The sequence below is a fragment of the Paralichthys olivaceus genome, chromosome 7 (genome assembly GCF_024713975.1).
Source record: "Paralichthys olivaceus isolate ysfri-2021 chromosome 7, ASM2471397v2, whole genome shotgun sequence".
Taxonomy (NCBI): domain Eukaryota; kingdom Metazoa; phylum Chordata; class Actinopteri; order Pleuronectiformes; family Paralichthyidae; genus Paralichthys; species Paralichthys olivaceus.
Window position 1 is genome coordinate 24,591,833 of NC_091099.1, and position 26,501 is coordinate 24,618,333.

A 26,501-nucleotide genomic window follows, 5' to 3' on the forward strand; every position below is an offset into this window, starting at 1 on the left:
TTACATATTTTTCATCAATTACAACAAATGAATGTTCAGGGTTGTGTTTAATGGGAACAGCTTCCTTTCGTCCTGATGTACTGGAAGTCATCACCTGGTGTACACAATGAGGCCGCTGGCAGCTCAAACAGGGGCAGACTTATGACGGAGCAAGCCGCATGATTGGACCACACTGAGAAGTGCAGACTTTGGTGAAAGCCCACTCCCCAGATGCGCTATTCATCCATTCATTCATCCATGCCTTTATTACGTCCAGATTGAATTATTTTAACTCCCTATTATCATGCTATACCAGTAAGTCCTTAAAGACTGCCGCTTGCCCATACTGCTGCAGCATGTTTCCTGGAAGAGCAAGAACAAGGAAAAAAGATCTAATTTCTCTTGTATTAGCGTCACTACACTGGCTTCTGGGTTAAATCTAGAATGTAATTTAAAATTCTCCTCCTCACCTTCAAAGCTCTTCAGAATATGGCACCATCATACCTTTAAGAGCTCACAGTACCATATCACCCCACTAGAGCACTGCACTCAGTTCAGGAGGCAGACACCCTCTCAATGTTTAAGAGTAGGCTTAAAACCTTCCTTTATGATAAAGCTTTTAGTTAGAGCTGGTCCAGGTTTGTCTTAGACCTGCTCTCAGTTGTGCTGCTAAAGGTCTAGAACGTTCGGGGACACATGACACATGGAGCTTGTGCTTTATCAGTTGCACATCTGTGGCCACATCGTGGGTTGTGATGGTGGATTGTAGATTCTGATCATAGACAATAGATCATGACGCTGGATTGTGATGGTGGATCCTGATTATGGAAAGTGGTGGTGGATCAAGATCGTAGTGGCAGCTGATCTAGGACTGTTACAACAAGAATGCTTGATATACAATATGCCTACTCACATATTCTACCATTACTGGTAATAACTGCTCCATTTCAGTTGTCATAGCTGCTCCCTTGATTTATATCAGACATTTGTGCAACATGTACAAATACTTTAAACATTCACACACTTTCCATCATGCTAAAAATTGTTTCTTCCACTCAATGTTGTGGAATTTGCTGCTGTGTTCAGCTACACACAGCATCTATTGCACTTCTGTCCATCCTGGGAGAGGGATCCCTCACATGTGACTCTCTGAGGTTTCTACGTTTTATTCCCGTTAATTATTTTTGGAAGTTTTTCCTGAATGAGGGTGTCGCACCTTGTTAAGCCCTATGAGACAAATTTGAGATTTGTGAATTTAGGCTATACAAATCAAATTTGATTGATTGATTAATTGTTATACTTATAAGTCAAATTTGGTTTTATCACAAGACACCAATAACTTTCAAGCAGCCCAACTGCCAATCTCAATGCCATTCACAATTTTTCTCATGTTCATGTAAGAGATCAGCATTACTGTGTGAAGTTGTTCGAGCTGATAGGTTCAGCTGTGAGGTGGAACTTCAAAAGCCACGGAGTACATGCCATCACCTAATGACAAGAGTCAGTTTGTGTTGCTTTCAATAAGATAATGACAAAGGTAGAGTGGGTAGGTCGGCCTTGAAGTAAACACCTGACGTTTTAGACTTAATTTTCCAGCTCTGGTTTTTCAGTTGATTTTCAGCCTCACTAAAACAAAAAAGCCAGGATCGGATATGGAAGTTTCGTGGCATTTATGATGACACTATCCAGGCAGCCCGAGGACCTGGAGCAGGGGGTTAACCAGCACCAAGAAGGAGACAAGGAAACTGTTGTATCTTTCCGGCGTCTTTACTTCCAGATTGTCGACAGTGTAGTACTTACTGCACATGACACAAAGATTTGCAGATATGGAGCATCAGAGCTTTTTTTGGGTTATGCAATACATATATGATTTGCATCTTTCTGCAAGTCCACTGTGCAAGCACCAGCAGTGAGTTAATTTGATCAAGATGTATCCAGGGATATATACCCTTTTAAATTCAAAATAGCATTTACACTCATTTTTATAGTGGTTTACAGACTTGTTATTCCCGCCCCCTCTCACTGTTGCCTGGCATCCGACCCCTGCTCTCCCATCTCCTGTACAATGTGCCCCCCCCCCGCTTGAGAGTTTCTTCCATACCGTATGAATGGTTCTATCTGATGCATCAAAACGGGACACAAACATGTGTGTTTCCCTTCTTAACATCCATACACAGATCAGCTGTTACCTAGGGCAACAATCTAGGGCTGTGCATAGTTATGTCAGTTCGGGACATGATGGTAAACACAGGTGACTTCTTCATACTTCTTAGCAGAATGTTTGGTGTGTGGGCGGGTACACCCCCTAGAGTTTTGGAGTATACTACAACGATCATCATGTTGAGCAAATAGGCCCTGTGTTTTGATGGCAGTGATGTCATTAATGATTTTGTGCAGTGGGCTTTACAGCATAAATGCACAGCTACAATGATGAAGATCCATCTCTCTCTTTTTCAAACTGACAGCAAAAAAACATGACTAATATTACAGGTTGCAAATGATACATGGTGGTGGCTTGTTTATCGGTTCGTCAGATTAACAACCTGCCTGTGTGAAGTTTGAAGAGCATGATTAAGGATTAGACTTGGCTTGGGAACCAGAGTGCGGCCGGTTCAAGTCCAGCATGCACCTAAATATGAAAGGTGGACTGGTAGTTGGAGAGGTGCCAGTTCACCTCCTGGGCACTGCCGAGGTGCCCTTGAGCAAGGCACAGAACTCCCAATTGCTCCCCGGGCGCCTTCATGGCTGCCCACTGTTCCGTGTGGTCACTGTGTGTATTGTGTTCCGTGTGTGCTGTGTTCACACAGATGGGTTAAATGCAGAGGTCAAATTTCCCCATGTTGCATGTAGTGCTGTGTGTGCATGATTGTGGGACAATAAAAAGGAATCTTAATCAGGCTTAATTTGTTATTGGCTGTATTGATCTACAATTTGAATTGTATACTAACAATTACATTATTATCTTGATTTCCAATGATGCATGCTGGACAATAACTTGGCCATTCTTAATTTGTAAAGTAACCAGCAACTATAGCTAAATAGAAAATAATAGTGGAGGTACAACATTTCCCTCTGAGATCTAATGGAGCAGATGTACAAAGTAACATGAAATTGCAACAACAACAACAAGTTGTTTTACAAGCCACCAGGTACAGCTTCTTATTGAGCATGATGTAAAGGCCACACTCTTCGAGGTCTACAAACTGCTCCAGTTTATGCTCACGATGCAGCCTCCACCTAAAGGCATGGGGGAAATTTTACAACATGGTTATTTACCTCTACGTCAGGGTGAAAAACCTTTCTCTTCAAATAGGGTGAGTTAAATGCACATTCTGCTGTGGCTTGGCTCTTGAACTGAACTAAATTGTCCATGTAGCTTAGTGTGCAGTTTGTGATGTGGTTATATTGCATGGGCTTAGCTCTACATGCGTCAGTTCACTGAATTGTATTCTATTGTGGTCATTTACGCACAGAAATTCAGGACCAGGGACAGCACCAATTGCGGCAGGTTACCTGTATAGATGAGATTGCCTTTCATAGCCTCTGGGCCTGGTAGTTGATGGTCTTTTGTATAGTGAGTATTTGACCTAGTTTCAATGAGGGAAGTATGTAATGTATTTGGGTATGCCAAGCACATACAGCAGGGTTTCTTGTTGTTTGATGCATGTAACCTACTGATACTTGCCCGTCTCCTGATGATGTTGTGAATGAATGCTTCTTTTTATATTTTATTCATGCATACATTTATAATATGACTGTGTGTGTGTGTTCCCCAGAGAGAGGCAGCTTGTGTCAGTGTTGAAAGTGTTGGTTAGATAACATGCCTACATCTATATGATACAATTTAGTTTTTTGAGGGAAACAGTTTATAGGTCTTGTCTTACTGGGCCTTCTGAAAAACATCCCCCACGTCACGCCACTGGTTTAAACAATACATTTTTTACAGTGCACACACAGAACATAGAGCTAAGCATGTGGTCATGTATTTTAACACAATCTTATTTAAACGCATGTTGAAACAACCCTGTTATAGATCAATTAAATGAACCCTGTTGCACAGGCTCCACTGGCCGAGGCACTGTGCGTAAAACCCAGCTAGACACACAAGGAACGAGCGCCTTTCACCTGCCGAGTATTTGGTGTCAGTTGTTTGTGCCTGCGTCCTGCTGTCTGTGCCTGGGCAAGTTCACTCCCACGCTTTTCTCTGTGAAGATGAACAGAAACCCACACAGGAGTCATCTCACTGATGCCCACTTTCACTCCATCTTGAGAGTTTCCACAGCACAGAACCTAACCCCAAACATTAATGAACTGGCAGCCAAGAAAGGATGCCAAACATCTGGCTCTGGCACATGCACATAAAAGAAGAATGTAGCCGACCTAAATATGTTTTCTTTTTGCACTTTATCCAATTACCTGTCGTTAATGTTGACCCTGTTTGGCCCTCGACGTAGTCCCAGTTTTTGATTTTGGTAACTGACCCCTTTATTTCCTTCTGTGGTCAGTTCCAAGTAATGCAAGTTTCGTATCTACAAAGATGTAATGTTTCTAATGAATATGATTTTTTTTAATGTGTGGCAGCTACTCCTCAGTGGTGTGGTTTGAGCGTGTGTGTGTTTGTGGAGGTGAGTGACTCACACATTTGTCTTACTTTCTTCTGTATTACTAAATTGTGAGCCATTATAGCACCCATATCATTTCTTCTTTTCCATAATTGTCAGAAAAATATGCCAGGTTGCTGAGGAAGTGATGTGGGCATGAGCCAAAACCAACAATACCCTGTTCAAAGACAATTCCCTGGAAACTGCAGGGTGTGAGGAAAGTTTTGGCATAGTGACAAAAAATCAATACAAAATAAGTACAGGTCACGCAATGTTTTTTTTTTTTTTTCATTCACAGGAAATAGCTGTCAAATTAGCATATTAGGATATTAAAATGTCTCAATTTTGGGGAGTCACTATGGCTGTTTACTCTGGTCAATTCACACAATATGTGTATATAGCAACCACTGGATGTATTTCTGTGGAATTTAAACATTTGTGGTCCTTCAAAGATGAATCCTTTGGTGATCATCTCAATTTCCTCTCATGAAACCAGCAAAGGTGAAATTTTTGGTCTTACAGGTTCAGTGTGTAGAATTTAGTGATATCTGGTGGTCAAGTTGCATGTTGCAGCTGAATACTCCTCATTTCACCCTCCCCTTCCAAACATGAAAGAGAACCTGCGGTGAACTTCAGTTCTCATAAAAAACTGTGAACAGAAACTGAGAGATGATTTCACAGGAGAGCCTGGTAGCTGAAAGCTCTGGCTCCCACTCTACTTTTTGATACTTTAGGGACAACAAGTAAGTCTGAATTCTGGGATCGCAGTGCTCTAGTAGGATGATATGGTACTATGAATGCTAAGGTATGATGGGGCCATATATTAAGGGCCTTGTAGTTGAGGAGGAGAATTTAAAATTCTATTCTAAATTTAACTGGAAGCCAGTGTAGTGAAACTAATACAGGAGAAATGTGTCTCTTGTCCTGGTTCTTGTTTGGACAAGCATGAAGAGTTAACGACTTACTGCCCGAGCCTGATAATAAGGAATTTCAATAATCAAGTCTGGATGTGACAAAGGTGTGGACTAGTTTTTCTGCATCTTTTTGAAGCAGGACACGTCTGATTTTTGAGATATCATGTGACACCACAGACTGGGACACCACATACTGGGACATGTTTAAGCAGGCAGCCACCTACAACCACCAGATCAACATCCAGGAGTATTCAGACACTGTTACAGCCTACATCAGCAAATGCATTGATGATGTCACGGACACCAAGACCATCACAGTACGGGCCAACCAGAAACCATGGCTGACGGGGGAAGTCCATCAGTTACCGAGAGCCCCGAACGCTGCTTTCAGAGCAGGTGATGAGGCTGGCCTGAGATCAGCAAGAGCCAACCTGTCCCGTGGCATCAGACTAGCAAAGAGGCAGTACAGCAGCAGGATAACCAAGCACTTCAGCGACAGCAGAGACTCAAGGAGTCTGTGGCAGGGGATACAGACCATCACGGACTATAAACCTCGACCACAGACCTGTGACAATGACACCACTCTGCTGAACAGTCTGAACAGTTTGAAGCTGACAACAGCACCCCTGCACAGAAGACAACACTCCCTCCAGATGACCAGGTGTTGTCCTTGTCTCCAGCCAGCGTGAGGAGGTCCCTCTCCAGGATCAATGCTCGCAAAGCTGCAGGACCTGACAACATTCCTGGTCGTGTGCTTAAGGACTGTGCAGAGGAGCTCACAGATGTCCTCACAGACATCTTCAACACCTCCCTGAGCCAAGCTGTTGTCCCCACCTGCTTCAAGAGCACCACCATCGTCCCTGTTCCAAAGAAGGCATCTCCATCGTGCTTCAACGACTACCGCCCTGTGGCACTGACCCCCATCATTATGAAGTGCTTCGAGCGGTTAGTCATGCAGTACATCAAATCCATCCTCCCTCCCTCCCTGGACCCCTACCAGTTTGCATATAGGGCCACCCGGTCCACCGATGATGCAATCTCCACCGCCCTCCACTCAGCTCTCACTCACCTGGACACTAAGGACTCTTATGTGAGGATGCTGTTCTTAGACTTTACTTCAGCTTTCAACACTATCACCCCCCAGCAGCTGATACAGAAACTGGACTGTCTACGACTAAACACCTCACTCTGCCGGTGTCCGGGTCGGCAGCAACGCATCCAGCACCATCACAATGAACACAGGGGCCCCGCAAGGATGCGTGCTCAGCCCCAACTCTTCACCATGTTGTCAGAAGACCCTGCAGCGCATAGTGAGAGCAGCTGAGATGATCATCGGTGGCCCCCTCCCCTCCCTTCAGGACATCTACAACACACGCCGAGCTCGAAAAGCACTCAGCATTGCGGGCGACTCCACCAATCCCAACCATCCCTTCTTCAACCTCCTGCTTTCCGGGAGGAGAATGAGGAGCCTCCGGGCGAGAACCGGCAGACTGAGAGACAGCTTCATTCACCAAGTCATCAGGATGCTGAACTCCCTCCCAGTACTTCCCCCCCCTTCCTTCTTTGCCCTCTGCCCCCACAAACACTGGACACTGACACACACACCCCCAAGCAAGGGCAATGTCATCTAGAATGGCTATATCATTAGATAATGTATCTCAAAGGAGTTTAGGGCCAAGTATTACAACCTCTGTTTTGTCTGACTTTAATAAGATAAAATTGCGGATCATCCAGGTTTTTATGACCTTGAGACATGCTTGAAGTTTAATTGACTGATTACACTGTTCTGGTTTACTGATAAGTATAACTGGGTGTCATTCACATACCAGTGGAAATTTACAGCGTGTGTCCTGATAATGTTTCTTAGTGGATACATATATAATGAGAATAAAATAGGGCTGAGCACAGAACCCTGAGGAACACCGTGGTTAACTGTGGTGCTCACTTTAACCCTGATGTCCTGGGTGTGCACATCACATCTCATCTCGTGTTGAGTGTGGCAGGAGAACTGCGGGTGCGCAAAATGTTTGGACTTTTTAAAATTATGTTTAAATACATGTCTCCTAAACGTTATAGTATATCAAACAAACAGAAAGTAAACTTCAAGTCCTGTAGCATACATGTCATAATAACCTCTGTTTAGTTTTGGTGTTAATTGTTAAAGTGTAATGAGAGTACAGATCACTAGGGGAGTGAGGAGGGAGGACATGCTGCTGGATGATACGGCACGGAAGTGGAAACCCGACATTTAGTGAATACACGCATTGGGGAAGTATTGACCAAATTCACCCACATGAGTAAAATTAGGGTCGCCTAGAGGTTATAAATATCTGTTCCGATACATTTTCTGTGTAGGATGTGGATTTGTGCATGCAAATGTCTGAATCAGAGGCTCCACAGTTACAGCAGTCTTCATACAGTATGTCTGGCCTCCTAGTACAAAGTCCAAAATTAAATAAAATTCAATGTGTGGGGCGTTGATGGTGCTTCTAACAAGCGACAGATGCAAAAATGAAGAAAACAAATATCTCCCAGCAAAACAGCGGTGTCATACACATAGAAGACATCGACAATGATTTCAAGAGAGTTTGTGGCGATATCAGCTGATGCCAGTGTCTGATTGTTGCAAAGAAAATCTTGTGAGGGGAGTTAATACGTCACTTCCTGTCTCTGTCTGCTGCCCCCAGCTGCTCCACTTCTCGCCTGAATAATGCCGAGTATTTATTGCTGTGTGAATGTGTCTGTGCAGGAAACCTCCTGCTGTGTTGTGCATGTGTGAAAGGCAAACTCTGGTCAAAGTCTGTACCCAATTCTTTGGGTTTTACCCACAGGTCATGTCTGAAAACTGCTTTATATAGCTTTCCACTTATTAAGTAAAAGATATTCAACAATACATTGGAATTCATTTACCAAGCTCATTTTTAAATAGTATTATTGCAGCGACTTGTCAAGTTTTGCACACAATCTGCTCACAAAGTCAAACATCTTTTATCAGCTCATCTCTCCTGACTATTTTGCTCTACGTTGGGTAAGGCATTTCTAAGAAGAAAGTACTAACAAAACAAACACTTGAATGCTGAGAAATTAAAAATAACACATTGCATCACAATGCAAAATCATTTTTGTACACTGAGTACATCCATTTGATAGCAAATTTAATTGAATTTGACAGGTATGACTAATTGCCTGAGGCATCATGGGATCAAAGAAATAACTGAGGTGCCTCTGTTGAACTCCCACAATGCTTCTTCGCTGTTTATGTGATCTGAGTGAGAAAGGTGCCTTTGCCTTAGGCATGAATTAATCAGTCTTCTACGAGAAAAACACAATAGAAGCCAAACTTATGAAGCAACAGTTGAGCTGAAGAAAGAAACAAGCACATTGTTGGATATTGCTTTCACATAGTTTTTTGGAGAGGTGTTGGTGACTGTATTTCTTTGCCCCAGAGTCCAGGTTTTGGTATTGGTTTGGATTTCCACCTGATTAGTTCTTATCTTCAAGTGGCTTTTCCATGCAGGAATTAAAAACGACTGTGGGACATTATGAAATTACATGCAAAGGCATGTCAGCCTGTTTGTCTCAGGAACAGACATATGGGGAGCCCCTCAGCTATTTTAACAAAATATTTGAATGGAGATCTGAGGGCCCAAGTCTGAGGCACCATCCAATATGCAGGAGCAAACCTTAAAATGTGTTACCAGGTGATTGATTGACTGAATTGGTGAGATGTTTTGACAATGAGCGACAGACCATAAAGTAGGCATGTACTTTTTCAGCAGCACCCTTTTCCAAACTGCAGGAAAAGTGACCTGTCAAAATATGAACAATGTGTTAGAAAGGATAATTACTTTTTTCTGGTCTACACTTTGACCCAACAACCCTCTTCAAGGTCCAGTGTGTAAGATTTTATAAAAGGGAACTATTGGCAGAAATTTTATGTAGAAATAATTCTCATGATGTTTTCACTAGTTGGTTTCATCTAAATTGTATGAATTGTAGTTTTCTTTACCCCACAAAAGACCCTTTATATTTAAATACTTTATATTTACATGGAGGAGACCCTCCCTATGGAGGCCGCCATGTTTTTTACATTAGTCCAACTTCAACACTAGATATCACAAAATTCTACACACTGTACCTTTAACAACCACTGGATGTATGGCTGTGGATTTTGTGAAGGGCGTTTTATTTTTTATAGCACATTTTGCTACGATCAAGCCCAATGTGTCTCCTTCAGGAGGTGACAAATACAAATTATTGAAGCCTTTTTTAAATGTTGCCCCTCAGCAGCTAAACCTCCTCTGACATAGCCTTTAGTCTGCTGGGAATGATTTTAAAACCTACTCCAACTTCGAAGGAGTTGGATCATTTGTGACCTGGACCCCAAGCTCTGCCCAAAATCGATATTAAGTCTCAGGATTAACAAACATCCGCTTAGAAATTATGCTCATTTTAACACGGTCCAGATCTTACATCCTCCCATTTGTCACTGGAAGCTGAAACAAGATGAGTCATTCATCCCAGATTTTAGTTTTGTATAATTATGCTTTTTTTAAACATGTTTTGGACAGTTAAAAAATGGTGGAGATTGTGTGCATCTGTTAAATCTTATTTGGGATTAAGGAGAAGTATTTCTTCAACAGATTACATGCCATATTTTACTGTTTCAGACATCACACATTGTAAAGCAGAAGTGAGTTGGAAATGAAGACATGCACACTGACAAAAAAAAAACTGACACAAATTGTTGTTCCAAAGAGGAAGTGAGTAAAATCAAGTAGTCTTCTTTAAATAATGGGTTGATTCATAAAGTTGTCATAAAATCCTGAGAATTGTATTTGAAGTTTTTTTTTTTTTTTCCATTCTTTCCAGGCCAGAGGGCTTTATAGTCACAGCCCAAAAATGAACAAATTACCTTGGCACAATGGTGTACTCTCATTTTAGAAACTGTAGACATCAGTCTTTAATCTGCATTCAAACTTGAAAACACCCATTTAGTTTGTATTTCTTGTATTTCTATGTAATTCTTCTTAGTGATGTGTATAGCAGCATTGAAGGCAGGGAATTCACAAAAATACAAAAGATCAATTATGCACATCATGATTATGCTCAGAGTCTTATGCCAAAGCTGAAGCCATCTTGATCGACCTGTAGTGACTGACTGTAGTAAAGGCCATAAACTCTGCCTCCTCCATGTTAGCAGATGGGACATGGGGCAAAATAAAAAGTCAAAGTAGTCAAAGTCATTTTGGTAATTGCTATTGCAATAGTGTATGTGCAAGTGCTCATTTTTAAAATATGTTTGGATTTCATTGGTTATTTGATGCTGTAAAATATCATGACTGACAGCTGAGACTTGCTCATGACTGGTTCCACATGTGCATTGGTAACTTGTTAATAAAAAGCGCAAGATATCCACGATATTGGGACTTCATCTTTGTAAAGTGAAAGGAAATGGAGACAAATCTCCCATCTTTATTTAGAGTCTATGGTCTGGGCGGGCAACTGATCAGCAACTGATCAGCTGAGCAACATTGTTATACCTATAGTCATGCACCTATGGCATAACCATATAGATACAATTTTGAATAGGATGGTTTTGTTTTCCCACATTCTTATCCTGATAATTTTCTTGTAACCTCTCATTTCCGTCCATCAATCCATTAAGGGAGATGATTAATAAAGGGTCTAATCTTATAATATCTAAAGTGCCTTGAGATAATGTTTATTATGATTTGGCGCTATACAAATAAAATTGAATTGAATTGAAATGAATAGGCATGGTACCAATGATTGAGATGTTGATGTGTACATATGAATGAGAGATTTCCCCATACTTATATCAATGAGGTCCAGGAAATGTGCTTATAGCCTGTCTCAACACAGGCATGAAAACAACCAGCAATGACACATTCTCTTCACAAGATGCTTCCAGTTACATATCGTGTAGCTAAATAAATTAATCAAAATATATTCATAATGCAGTCTGTTCTCTGCAACAACACTAAACTGTTTGCACCCTTAGTATCAGAATGCAAACACATGCCTCGCAATTGCTTTGATCGATTATATAGCAGCCATGCAGTGCTGCTTAAATATTTTCTCCAAGCAACAAAATTCAAACAGTTTGAATGTTGCTTAATTTGACCTTTGTATGCATTTTCAATGCAACCACAGCTCTGTGTTGCAGAACACTATGTCAAAGTTCTGTTTAAAACTCTACCTCCTGCACCAAATAAGGAATGCTTAAAACGGCGTAGGTGTTATTTTGTCATCTAACAGCCACACAAGCATTCTGACCTTTTCATCTTTCCAACAAAACTTCTTTGATGGAGTCTCATCTCCGTGCTAGTATCCTACCTCGCACTGAGCACAGCGCTTGATTTCTGTCATGTGAAATGACCTTCATAGATATTTTATCAAAGCTTAACGCAGTTAGGTCATGTGTCCCTGGAAATAAACAGTCGTCATAGTTATTGAATTACATGTTCAGTTGATGGTTTACTAAACAACATACCTTCCTAATAAGGGAAATTAAATGATTGTCTGCAGCTGTCAGCCTGTAACTAGTTCAGATCCTGCAAAAGGATGTAGAAAAAAACCTCAGATACAAACTGAATGAATGTTGAAGGCACTTTGACTTAAACTATAGGCCCCTCTTCTAGATTTGGTCATATGGAGGACTTTACCATATTGTTTATGTATATTATTCCTTGAAATTCATAATAAATGATCAATGAGGTGACTCTGAGTAGTTATCAATCAATGTGGTGATTGAGGAACAAACGTTGCACTTAAGTGAGTGTCATGTATGGTTAGTGGTGAAATGTTGTTTCAAGTCATACCAGAGAACACATTTGAGGTATTCTCTATTTTAGGCTACTTGCACTTCATAAACTTTCAGAGGAAAAAAAACTATTCTTTATCATTGTACTTTGTTATACTATTATTACAAAAACAACTCTCCAATAGTATAGCACAGTTAAGATTAGCTGTACTTTTATCATCAAAAGCCCTACATTTAATAACATGCTAACATATTAACACTGATGGTTCATCAGTATAATAGTCCTTTATAATAGTATGACACTGATATGAACCATTTTTTAATTATGAATACTAATAATCATAAATATGTTTATATAAGTGAATAATTGAGTACCTTGTCTGAGTTTTTCTGATAATTCATGTGTAGTTTGACTTAAGTAAGTACTTGGATGCTAGCCTTTCACATAGGGATATCGTTACACTGTTGTAGACTATGGTTACTGTAGTGATAACACAACAGTGACATATTATCACCTTATTAAAGTGAAATGAAGTACATGTCTCATGACAGTTGTTTATAGTACAGAGCTCGTTTCTCATTAATTTATAGCTACATCTCTATTCACCTGCTAAATTTACATCTACTCTCCTTTTAGCTATGATTTGGCTTCCACCAACTCCTGAGGGGAAAGAAAACTGGCTGGTTAGCAGCTCCCTCTTTATCAGAATTTCTTCCATGAAAGCAGCTGCCTGCTGTCTCCGGAAACAGGTTGGATAAGAGAGTGGTAAGACTAAATCAAACCAGTGAATTGTAGGGCTGTAAAACCAAAACAATGAGCTTAAAGATGCTATAGAAGAATAACAATGAAAGCAGAGTAAGCTGATAACTCTCTTTATATTGGGCAAAATGAGCCACAAGTGTATTTACTATGATTAAATTTGTTAAGGCTGTAGAAGATAATGGTAAACATTTCATTTGCTGTTAAGCTTTGTATGCCAACCAATCCCCGTGGCTGCAGAGCCTGTGCCATCGTCCATCTTCAGAATCGACTTCACTTGACAGTGTTTGCATTTTCTAAAATTGTGAAATCACAAGACTCTCCAAACGTCAGGAGCACACCAGTTTAGTGTAAAAACAAAGAAAAAATAACTGGGGTAAATAAAAAAACATGAATTGCAATACCCAAAAAGTCTCAATTGTAAATCTTGTGAATCTTATCTTGTGAATCTTGCGGCTAAAGTTGTATAACCAACTTATTTATTGGGATTGTGTCACTACTTTTTGACTTATTAAATGCTAAGCACATTATTCGTCATCTGAAACGAATTTCGATTCTTCCCTGAGTCACCACTGTATGCTAGAAGATTAAATATGTTGTAAATCTGAAGTGTAAGTGTTTCACTCACCTGCACCATGTCATCTGAGATTACTAAAATATTACTAAGGTTGAGATCTCCGTGGGAGGGAATAATGAGTCATACTAATTTTACTCTTAGCGTCGATGTGGAACCATTGTGACACATCCTCCTGAAATCCCTCTGTTGTATATCAGTGTCCAGTACACACAGTGAGAGGCAGGATTGGCCAGTGTTGCAACTTCCCTTTCGAATGACCTCTTTGTGTTCTGTGAGAAAAGCTATATTTAGCTACATGGTCACTGGCCAAGTCTTATAAAAAGATAGAAGAAAAAAAACCCACTGAGAGTCCCAGATCAGAGCAACTGTGGGAATTTGTTGGAACAGAGAGATTTTTCACTAATGGTCATTTCATGTTGATACCACTGCCACAAGACAAAGTGTGGGAGTTATTTTTGGTAGTTTGACACATTTTTATATATTATTCTGCTATTAATCCATTTAATTAAAAACCTCTATAGATCAAATAAAAAATATCTGAAATTAATCAACAACAGTTTTAATAAGCCATTAATTTTTATGCCATTTATCTGTTCTTTGTCAGTCAAAACAAAGATGTCTCATTGAAATCTGGACTATTTTCTGACAGCAATTATTAACTGAGAAAATAAATTGAGTGATAACGAAAATAATAGTTTGTTGCAGCATCAGCTAGAGGTATTTGTAGGGGTTGTTTTCTAAAAAAACACAAATCTAAAGAAAAAATAAAAGAACATTAATATGTAATTTGTACAACAACTCTGAATATAAGCCACATTTCACACATTCAATCAAATTTTGAACAAATAATAATTGGCAAGTGGTGTGAGGCTCGTTTCAAAGATTTATGATGGATGCTTTGTGCATGAGATTATGATTTTATGCATGGATGGTGGCAGCCTGTTTCGCATAAGACTGTCGTGCTCATGAATGCTTTTTGTCGGTTTTTTGATTGATGAAATGTCAAACTGGAAAGAGAAATGATCTCATCCTGCAAATTGTAGCTTGCATGTTGCACAATTAATCTAATCCTAAAATCCCCAGATCAATTCAATATGAGCATCTTTGTTGCGTGTCCCTCTCCTCATGATGATTTTCATGTCTACACTCTGTATGTCATGACACAGATTTATCCTTTTTAAATTGATTTCTTTTGATTTAGTCTCTGTGTTGGTTTTTTTATGTCCCTGTTCAGCACTGTGGCTGAGGGGTAGAGCGGTCGTCCACCAGAATGTCTGTAGCTCAAATCCCAGCCTATACCGAAGTGTCCTTGGGCAAGATGCTGAACCCTCAATGGCCCCTCATAGATGTTGAATGCGCTAATTGGCAGTCACTTTGGATTAAAGTGTCAGCTAAATGACATGTTATGTTTTGTTATTCTTTATTACTTTTTGTCTTTAACAATTCAGATCAGTCACGTCTCCTTTTGGTCGGTGACAATGCATTTAAATAAAATCACCACAAGCATCCCAGCATCTATAGGTGAGAACCAAGAGCACCCCAGTGAAAACATGGTATACTGTATAGTGCATGCTGGTTGCAAGCATGAAAATGATGTGGCAAATAAAAAATAAAAAGGAAAGAAAACTGTTTTGTATTGTCTTTTCTTTATTTTATCATCTCACCACACCACAAGTGTTGTCTTTTTTATTGATAAAATTCAAGTTTTTTAGGTTGGACTCAATACAGAACGCAGGTCTCAGAGGCAAGTGGAGGTTTACAAGTTTATTTGTACAATAAAGCTAAACATGAATGGTCAAATTGGTTTCACTGAGGTTTTTAAAAGGGAGACATATTCTGCTCATATCTAGGTTTTTCATTTCAATTTGCATTATAGAAAATGTTTAAAATGTCTAAAGTTCTGAAAACACATCACTTTCCTGAAACTGTTCATTGCTGCAGCTCTTCTTTTCAGCATCTGTCTGAAACACTTTGGACTTAGCTCCTGTCTCTTTAAGGGCCTTCTCCCAATAAAGCGGCAGAACTGTGACATACACAGAAAACAAAAAATAGAGCTGATAAAGCATGCTATGTCTTTTTGAATAAAAGTCCAGTAAAGAATAAGGTTTGGGCCAAAGCAGATTCCAAGAATTCTGACTATCGCTGTGTTGGAGAGCTTACACAAAGGTGAATAGATGCAGACGGAGGCACGTTAGACTGATCCTGAAGCACGGGATGACTATGGTCACTTCTGAGCAAAACAAATAAACAAGCAGGTCACATCAAGAATTTGTCTTTGGACTTCATCACCTCCTTGAGCAACTGAATGATCTGAACCTGTCGTTTAAACTGCAGTTAGGTAAGTAGTTTAATAGCTGATGTCAAACTGGTGTTCAGGAGGATCTGAGAGTAATATATCAACAACAGCAACATGGAAAGTGATGAACTGGATCCTTTCAACAAAATTTGTGAAACTTGAACACCATTTCATAAATAAAAATTATATTTTGTAAAGAACTATCTGTATTTGTGTTACTTTACTTCAAAACTTCACTATACTATAGTACTATATTTAGCGTATTAACCCAGTAAGCCCCATTATGGAGATGTAAACTATATCAAGACTAAGATCCCGTACACACCTGGTATTAGCATGTGGTTTTGCTGATCCCATCTCAAGTGGACAGCTCTAAGTACAGGTGTGAACGCCCGCATGTTGTTTTGACCCATTCTAAGGGTGGCGCCCTCTCCTGTTCCTGCTTCCCAGAAGATGGTGAACCCATTCCTCTTCCTATCCCCAGTCGGCTGTGATGTCGACTCTCTCTGGTTCGTCGGCGGTGAGGCTGACGGCCGCCCGTGCTCCTGATCTGTCAGCTGTGATGTCAACGTGAGCCACTCCCCCGTGCCCGGTCCTGTCCCCTGGATCCACGGATCCGTGGCTAATGATGGGAGACCTTGGTGGCAACATTGTTTTTGCTACACGAACAAATAAGAAGATGTTTACCTTCACTGGCGAGTGTAGTGAGATGTGTGCAACCAACTATAGCCAACATATTGCTTCAATGACTTAATGAGAAAATCATCTTACCAATTACTAGTGTCTGTACACATCTATAAATTATACTGTTGACATGCGTCTCTACATACATAAATACACCTATATTCAGCCCTGACTGTATGATTCATTATTTCTCTTATCTTGTCTGCACATGTATATTTCTGTATTGTTTGCACAATGGGCCAGGGTGCCTCTGAAATAACAATATTATAATGCATTATAATGGGAATGAACTGGATATTAAATATATTCAAGGTTACAACGGGTCATGGCTGTGGAGGGCAAGCATTAAAGTGAACCCTGACATCTCTGATGTCTCCACTTGGTCAATTGGACAGTAATTTAATTGTGAAGCATTCCTCAGTGGCAATTCTACCCTTCTCCTCCACTCCCTACTTCACCTGGCCCATGTGCATCCCATACCAACCTCCATTAGGCCACTTTTCCCATGCAATGGGCATCCATCTCTTCCTGAGTGTATCATATGACTTCTTCTCCTCCTTAATTGAGTAGAGCTGCACACTGACTTTTCTTTAGAAAAGCAATGGGAATCAATGAACTCAATCAAACCACTGGCTTTGGTGGAGGCTTTCTAATCTGCCCTCTGTGCGAGCGGAAAACAGCTCCTGACTGGCTGTGACCTAGAAAATCTTTTATCCTTGGATGTCTCTGAATCACACTGAAATAACCCCAAGAAAGACAGTCGGCCTTGTTCACTCACCAAGCTCATAAACGGAGTCTGTTTTGCTCTGACCTTGCAAGCAAAGAGCAATATATTGGTATTTTCTAGAAAATCTGTGGAATTTAATCAAAGACAAATCCATATTTGTAATGAACTCTTTTCCACCTACTTTAGCTTATTCAACAAATTAGCTCCTTTTTGGAGATGTCAATTACAACAACACTGCCGTGCGGAGCACTGACACACTTCCTGTTAGCCTGAGGGTCATTTTGGTCTGCTCTGTGAACCATGGTCAATTAGACCATTCATTTTATCTTAAGCAGTAATTAGTCGACTGTCCAATCCACATGTCAGGCATGTGTGATGCATTTCTCTGGTCCACACTGCTTACGGCAAGGACACACTGCTTGCATTGCATATGTGTGGCTTTCCACACACTCCCTTACACGGCCACTGCTTGTCTACATCGTTCGCCTTTGATAATGGAAGAACTAAGTATTTAACGATTCAAGGTGGTACGAAGAAATTCAACAAAAACAAAGTAAAGCCTGCACAAAGATCCCACTGGATCAAAGTGTTGTTTGATTAAACCCTCTGTGGTACTGAGTGGCAGTGTGCAGGCTTTACTTTGTTTTTATTGAATTTGATAATGGCCATCAATAATGATATTCATCCGCTGGTGATCAGTGGTCAGGAGAGCGCTCAGTTGAAACCAGGAAGCAGTCACATGATTTTGGTTTACCTTTAGTCAGGGACACAGAGAGAGAGAGAGCTGTACTTGTTGGGATGAACACACATGAGAATCTGTGGATACATATTAGACATGCAATGAAAACAGCGACATATTCAAGCAGAATTTGGCAGATACCCATCGATAATAAACACTTAAATAAGAGCACTCACATTTTTGAAGACCTTAAATCTAGCCACCCCCCAGACATCCTCCATTCCAAAGCCCCCCAGAATCCAACCGCTGAGCACAGAAGTTTCTCTAATGTCAATTGATGTTGAGACTAACTACACCCACACTGACTTGTCTCACAACAACACTGCTACACTGTTGTCAGACAGAGAAGAAGAGGCAACTGGAAACTGGAACTGGAAATATCCAACAATGAAGTAAAATAATATGGATTTTTAGGGGCCAATGCAGATACCAATACCTGATACTTATAAAAAATGGTAATACCTATATGTGACCAGTATTTGTAATACATTTTTTAAGTGTAAACTTTATTATTAATTAAAGTATAAATAGAAAGGAAAATAACTACACCAAAAAAAAATTGAATTAAGAACGAAACATTTTTTAATGTAACATTTTTACATAATTGCGTATCTATTCTGCATAGTTTATTCAGTTAAATAAGTGTTTACAAAACGACAAATATCAGCTGACTACTCAGGATATCAATCAATGAGACAAGGGATTGCTTTAACTAATTCAATTTGCATAACACACACACACATTTGTGTACTTGTATCTTGGTGAGGCGAATCATAGGCATAATGGATTTCCTAACCCTAACCTTAACCATCACAACTAAATGCCAAACTCTAACCTAAACCAAATTCTGACCTTAAAACCCATTCTTAATCCTCGAACAAGCCACTGAAAAAGTGAGGGCCGGACAAAATGTCTTCACTTTTTTAAAATGTCCTCACTCTGTAAGGTCTATGCTTAAATGGTCCTCACAAAGATATAAGTACAGGTACAAACACATCCAGTCTTCTTGTGGACATATGTGTGTTTGTATAAAATTACTGTAAGACAACATCAAACCCAGTTTTCAAAAGTAGAGAAGACCAAATCATTCACAAACCTACCACTGAACTCATTTGCATTTGAATCTCTTGCCAGGGTTGTCTCGCCACCGTTTAAATCTATTGATAACATTTACTCCAAAATTTCCCAGCTCTCGCATTTCCTGTTTTTCTTTGCACCTCTGAAAGCTTTAACAAAATGTTCTTAAAAAATGAAAATGAATTGTGGTACTGTTGTTAAAGACAGCATGTGAGTGAGCCCCATACTTAACAAAAGAACAGTTCTTTGAAAAAACCTCAGGGACATGGGAGGTGTGTGAAATGCTGTTAAACAAAATGCAAATGTTTTTAACAGCATATGGTAATAAATGATCTCTTTGTGTGATACACAAATAAGAGTTCTTTTTAACAAATTCAATATAGAACATTCTGTATATATTTAGACCACTTAACAGTGATTATGCATGGTGCATATTGTGGAAATTTCCAAAAGGGAACACAAGGATAACTATTCTTAAATATGGCTGACAGTTTAAAAAGGGGGGTCTTGCTGTCGGTTTACTTGTTTTTATGAGTACATACCAAAATGTTCCTTAACCGTAGCCCAGTTCAAACAGTCTGTAATCCTTGATGGGCATGTATAGCTTTTTCTCATGTTCACAATGAGAATATTATGAGTCACATATTTGACTTTGTGTTTTATAACACCATGAGTCAAGCAACACAACAGTGCCCTGATTCACATTTTCTTAGTCCCATGCAGGTTCTAACAAAACTCAATGGGCTCTATTTTAACTATCTAAGCACAAGATATAAAGCACGTGGCCCTGGTGCATTTAGGGCGTGTCTAATGCCACTTTGCTACTTTAATGGCAGAAAAAAAGGTTCCTGTCATACGCACATTGCTCAAATGGATTGTACTTAGTCTTTTAATTAATGATGGGTGTCTTCATCCAATCCCTTTAAAAGCTAGGGCAGCTAACACCTTGGCAGATTGCTGTTATACTGATACCAGTATCAAACCGGTATCAGAGGTCACCGAAGTTAAACTTTAGGCTTTGCACATATTTACAGCACTTCAACTTTGATCATGAATATTCTTTTCAAATGACTTGAATTCTATTTTAAAAGGTGTGACTATAAGCCCTAAATGCTGGGAGATGCTGAAATAGCTCCTGTAAAGTTCTGAGAGCTAAGGAAAGTAAAAAAATGGCAACTACGCTCATGAATCAGTTTTTAACCTTGAAGTGATTGAAGGTAAATGTGTAAAAAAAGAAGGCTTTTGAAAGATAGAAACTTGTTATTGTACGAGCCTTAGCGAAAAACAGTCATCTGTTTTGTTGTCTTGTTTCATGTATCATTGTTTGATGCACAGACTAAAATGGTAAACCCAACTATAATAAATGCCAGGAAAAAACACTATCATACACACAAGGTAGTATAAATACTGAGTGTTAGATTACATCGGATCAGAATATTTAAGTAAAAGGGTAAAAATAGATAAAATATGTTTAACTCAGTGTAAACTCACATCTGTAAACTTTCTAAATGTCTATGTCAACATTGTAGTAACATTATACAGGGAATAAAATACTATACAGCTTCAAATGATCCACTTTTTCTCAGTGACAGTACTTGTTTAAGAAATTCCCATTAACAGCATGAGTTTGTGTAAAAGACTACAAAATCTATTTATCATGTCATCTTAATAATATCAAATAAGCTTGGATGCAGAAAATATGCATTTTTCATGCAGTCATGTGTGAAGAATTTGAAATAAATGTTATGTTTGCTTTTTTATTGCTGTGTCTGTGTAGTATTAATTTCTTTGATGAAAATTTGACTAAATATGTTTGACAACAACCTTTGACGGTCCAGATGGCACAAATTTCATTAAATAAAGCAACTGTGACTACAAGAATGTGCAGTATTGTTGAAGGAGAAAACTAAACACAAATCTATTGAAAAAGAGGTAATGAAGGAAAACATTTTAACTCAAAATGACATAATCTAAATATCCTTTGAACGGCTGAGCTGCATGGTTCTATGCTTGAATTATCTTGCGCTGGTGATTCTGAAAAAAAACAGTGTAATCATTACCACAGTGACAATGACATCAGATAAAATACAGTGAAGGAAAAAATGATGAAAACATGATGAAAACATGATACCTTGACATTTGGATTCACTTCAACAATAACACTGCAGATATTAAAAGTGACACACTGTTGGAAGACAAGCCCTACAAAATCTGCCAACTGTAAAAGGCTGTGGTGTAAAATTATCTGTTAGCATTGTGCAACAACAGAACATTTTTATATTGCTTACAGATGGTGATGAAGGTCTTGTCTACCCTGCAGATATGTTCGTTTCTTTATTTTCCAAAATATCTCTGTCCAGACAAGAACACAAAAACAACTACAAACCCCTAAACAAGCATTCCTTAAAGTCTACATCAACGATCTGTAAAATACCAGAGAAGAACACTGTGGTCCAAGTAGTATTAGGTGATCAGTGACCTGTGAATAATGTGGTGCAGTGATGCTAAATAGCTGCAAACTTGTAATAAGAACTAGCAGCGCTAACCAAATGTAGAGAAACCGATACATAGCTGCCATCGTTGTTTCTGGTGAATGCTCATTACACAAAGCAAAAGTAAGCATGCACAGAGTAAGCTGGGATGTCATTGTTTCCATTTTACATACAGACATGAACACAGAGAAAGCTGAGGTTTTTTTTAATCTGCACTTTGAAAGGCATTTTTTAAAATCAGGGAAAAGTTTTTTTCAAATATCCACATTACACAGGCTAATGTTTAACTGAAGAGTTTGGTCTTTCTGGTGCATTAAACATGCTATGCATGCTATGCACAGACCTTAATGTTCATATTATCTAATGTAATTTAGTTACTATAATACACAAGTTTCCAAATGCAGAGTGACATTGAAACTGACACTTGAAATCCAATATGCTTAAAGAAAGCAAAACTTGTTTTTGCTGTTTGTTGTTTGAATTTTTCCTCTGGAATCCCCTCGCAGCCCCTCTATCTGTGCAGAAGAAAACTAAAGCTCCACTCATTGCACCTGCACTGAGCTCCACCCATTTGAATCTTACTCTAGTATATTATCCCTGTAATGTGTTTAATTAGCAGCCAAGCAAATTATTTCACAGTATTTCAAGTGATTTCTACTCCTCAAAAGATCAACTCTGTGAACATTTCCACACCTGAATGAAAGCTTTACTGTTAGTGAATTTATAGCATTCTTAAACTTGTGACACCACTGTGTGGCCTGGAGGTAAGGCAAACAGGTTTAGGCTTGTGGAAGCAACAATGAGTTATTCAGCCATGGTGGCATTCCTGTGGCATTTAGATATGACTACACATCGGACTCTGAACAGGGAACAAGGACACACCACCAGGGAAATGAAAAGTGGCAATATTCGTTCAGTTTAATGTGGAAGAGACATGAGAAGAAATATTCAGATACATGTCTGCAGTTACTAGTGTCGAACGTGATCGTGTTTGATTGTCTGATGCATATTTCTGACGCGATATTGTAATTGGCATCAACTTAATATGAATCTCCTGCTTTGATGTTTCTCCATGATAATTCTAATGGGACCATGTGGCCTCTGAGAACAGAGCAATGTGAGAAGGATCTGTTCTCCTGTTGATTTTTTCTCACTCATACAGTTTAATTGAATCAACAAGCACTAAGTCAATAAGAGTTAGGTCTGTATCCTTATCCGGGTCTTAAAATAACATTTTAATGATAATCTATATGCTCCCCCTTGGCAACATCATCTGCAATCATAATGTCAACTTTCACTGCCACGGCGATGACACTGAGATAAAACACAGGATGGCAAACAACTTTCTCCAGCTAAACCTCTCCAAAATCAAAGTAAGTGTCTTTGATCCCACCTCCAGCAAGGATGATGTCACGATAAACCTCCATGAGCTAGTGCCATTTACCAAGTCCTTAGCTAGAAACCTTGGTGTGGTCTTTGACCAAAACCTGAGCTTTGACATCACATTAAGAAGGTTGTGCAATCATGTTTTTATCATTTAAGAAACTTAGCCATGGTTTTCACATGATGTTCCCTCTCCCTGAAATGTATGACTCAAATCTTATGCAGGACCGATCCACCAAAGGGAAACTGGAGGCACTGGATGCAGTCTCGTTTCTTTGGCTATAAGAATATTGAGCCATGATGGTACGAAGCTGATGGAGCTGTGTGTATGTGCAAACAGCTTCACCATAATCAACCGAGTAAAAACCAAACACACACACATTCTCTGACCCACCCCTTTGAGGATCAGGGGTTTTCCGAAGCTTTCCAAGAAATTTCAGCTGCAAGCACAAATAAAATGGAGAATTTGTGAATGATGAAACCATGTCCCATGGGATAATCTGCAGACTTTGCTGTGAACAGTTGTGATTGGAAGTAGGCTTTATTCTGAATGGAAAGTTCCGGTGTAAACCTTTCTCACAAATAAATATTTCCACTGGGAACATAACTGTCTCAAAATGATCTTCTTTGCACATATTTTGAGAAACATGATTCAATGGATATTTTTGTTCAATATGGAAGTAAGATGAACGTTTCAGTATAAGAAGCTAAAACTACAAGCAGTGGTGTAGTGCAGGGTGTATGCAGGTATGGGGTATACCCACTTACTTTTGAATCAGCATAGCATACACCCACTTTTAAATCACCTCTGGTGTGCATCATTCCGAATGGGGTCATTCATATAGTAATATCTGTAATATTGGCGAACTGTAATATTTATCTAGTAATATTTGCAAACTGACCCAATGATAATGTCATCAAACTCCGGCCAACACTGTCTGTTGTTTATAACACACAATGTTGTCCCTTTCTGGATGGGCTGTTAAGAGTATACCACTTCTCCTGGCACCACCACACTCGTGACTGTGTGCTTGTTTTTGTGGCGCTGCATTACATCACCACGCACAGGAGCTGCCCGTTTACTCTGAAAGGTCATGTGAACTGACCTCTGAACTCTGACTGCCCATGTGTTTGTTTTACTCGCAGACTGGAAGTGAGTCGCAACCTGCTCCTCGATCTGCTTTACACGTGTGAGCAACATCAGCTCAATTAACTGAGACAAGATGGTGTGCTGTTGTTACCTACATCAGAGGTTTTTCTTTATTAAATCACATACCCAACTTTTTTTTTCTTAGACTTCTACTTAGAAAGTTTCCCAACATGTTTTACAAATATTTTCACCATGTTAATGAATACCCATTGATCATAATATTAAATCAACGAAACTAGAGGAAAATTCACGAACCCCATGGCAGTTTGCTGCTGACCCCCATTTTACAAACACCTATCTAAATATTCATGTCATACCCTGTTGCAAACTAAACACTAGACACTGAAACGCCCTGAATCATTTCTGTTTATTAGCTGCAGAACTGTTTCCTAACTCCTCATTCCAGCGCTCAAATTGGCTATAATATTCAGGCAAACTTTATCTTCACTGTTGCACAGGTGCTGTGTCTGTGAGCTCAGAGTGTCCTGAGGGGTATGTAGTAAACCTCTCACCTCAAATCTGTTGTATGCCAAATAAATTGGACTGAGGTCACAGACATGTTGAGGAGATTAGTTCAAAGTTCAAGCCCCCGAGCAGAATTCTTCTAAAATAGCGGTCACCAACGCATCGCTTGCGAACGTTGCTCTTGACAGACTTCATTGTAGATCCCCATAACTCTCTGGACTCACAGGCTGCAGGTGCAATGCAGATCAGCTATTTGTCTTTGTTGTGTTGTTCCAACAGGCAGCGGAGCTGATGGTATAACTGCTGTATTTCTTTCAATAAAAGTCAGATTATGTACTAAACTAAACACTATGGTATGAAGACGTGCATCTTCTGGTCTTGCGATAATCAAAGCTCCGTTAGATCAAATGAATGCATTCAGAACGTGTATCATGGCTGTAGCTGGAGTGCATTTACTTTGGAAGGAACTCATGATGTTTTGATAATACTAGTGACATGGACAGATACACATTGTGGTTATCAGCAGAATAAACAGAGAAAATTATCTTTGGCTGAGTTTTAATAGTTTTTCTGGTGAATTTACGTCACTAACATAATCCATTGTTTTGTTTAAAAAACGGGGTTGTGAAATGTTTGCAGAAGTTGCACTGCCTCATACTGTATAGTACTTGTATTTATTTGAGTACACAGGACTACTTTTATACAAGGAAATAGTCATATTTATGAAAATGTTCAAGGCAAAGCCTGTGTAAAAATACTGTGCTGCAGTAGCAGCTCCTCTGCAGAACATATTGTTGAACTGAACCTAAATATTGTTCACTGAACAGATAAAGTTGCATAACTGCCTTTGTGTATATTTATGCTCATACATTGAGCCTTTAAAGGTCCAGTGTGCAAGATTTAGGTGAAAGGGATCTATTGGCAGATAATTAATGTAGAATAATCCTCATGATGTTTTCACTAGTTCGTTTCATCTAAATTCTATGTATTGTAGTTTTCTTAACCCCAGAAAAGACCCTTTATATTTAAATACTTTATATTTACATCAAGGGGGTCCTCTCTATGGAGGCTGCCATGTTTTTTACATTAGTCCAGATTGAACAAACTAAACACCTTTTGAGTTTTTATGACAACTGAAGCTACCACAGATTATTTTTTATGTTTGGAAGGAGAGGGTGAGGTGAGGGGTGTTCAGCTGCAACATGTAGTAAACCTCTCACCTCAAATCTGTTGTATGCCAAATAAATTGGACTGAGGTCACAGACATGTTGAGGAGATTAGTTCAAAGTTCAAGCCCCCGAGCAGAATTCTTCTAAAATAGCGGTCACCAACGCATCGCTTGCGAACGTTGCTCTTGACAGACTTCATTGTAGATCCCCATAACTCTCTGGACTCACAGGCTGCAGGTGCAATGCAGATCAGCTATTTGTCTTTGTTGTGTTGTTCCAACAGGCAGCGGAGCTGATGGTATAACTGCTGTATTTCTTTCAATAAAAGTCAGATTATGTACTAAACTAAACACTATGGTATGAAGACGTGCATCTTCTGGTCTTGCGATAATCAAAGCTCCGTTAGATCAAATGAATGCATTCAGAACGTGTATCATGGCTGTAGCTGGAGTGCATTTACTTTGGAAGGAACTCATGATGTTTTGATAATACTAGTGACATGGACAGATACACATTGTGGTTATCAGCAGAATAAACAGAGAAAATTATCTTTGGCTGAGTTTTAATAGTTTTTCTGGTGAATTTACGTCACTAACATAATCCATTGTTTTGTTTAAAAAACGGGGTTGTGAAATGTTTGCAGAAGTTGCACTGCCTCATACTGTATAGTACTTGTATTTATTTGAGTACACAGGACTACT

General features: G+C 39.4%; 1 long non-coding RNA gene across 1 annotated transcript; it reads right to left on the reverse strand.

Annotated features, from left to right (window-relative positions):
• Nucleotides 1-15,367: 15,367 nt before the first annotated feature.
• On the reverse strand, nt 15,368-21,294 carry LOC138410815 (uncharacterized). The gene is made up of 2 exons (XR_011243434.1): nt 18,241-21,294; nt 15,368-18,141 (listed from the first exon to the last, which is right to left on the reverse strand). It is a non-coding gene; the product is annotated as an uncharacterized lncRNA (long non-coding RNA).
• Between the last annotated feature and the right edge of the window lie 5,207 nt (nt 21,295-26,501).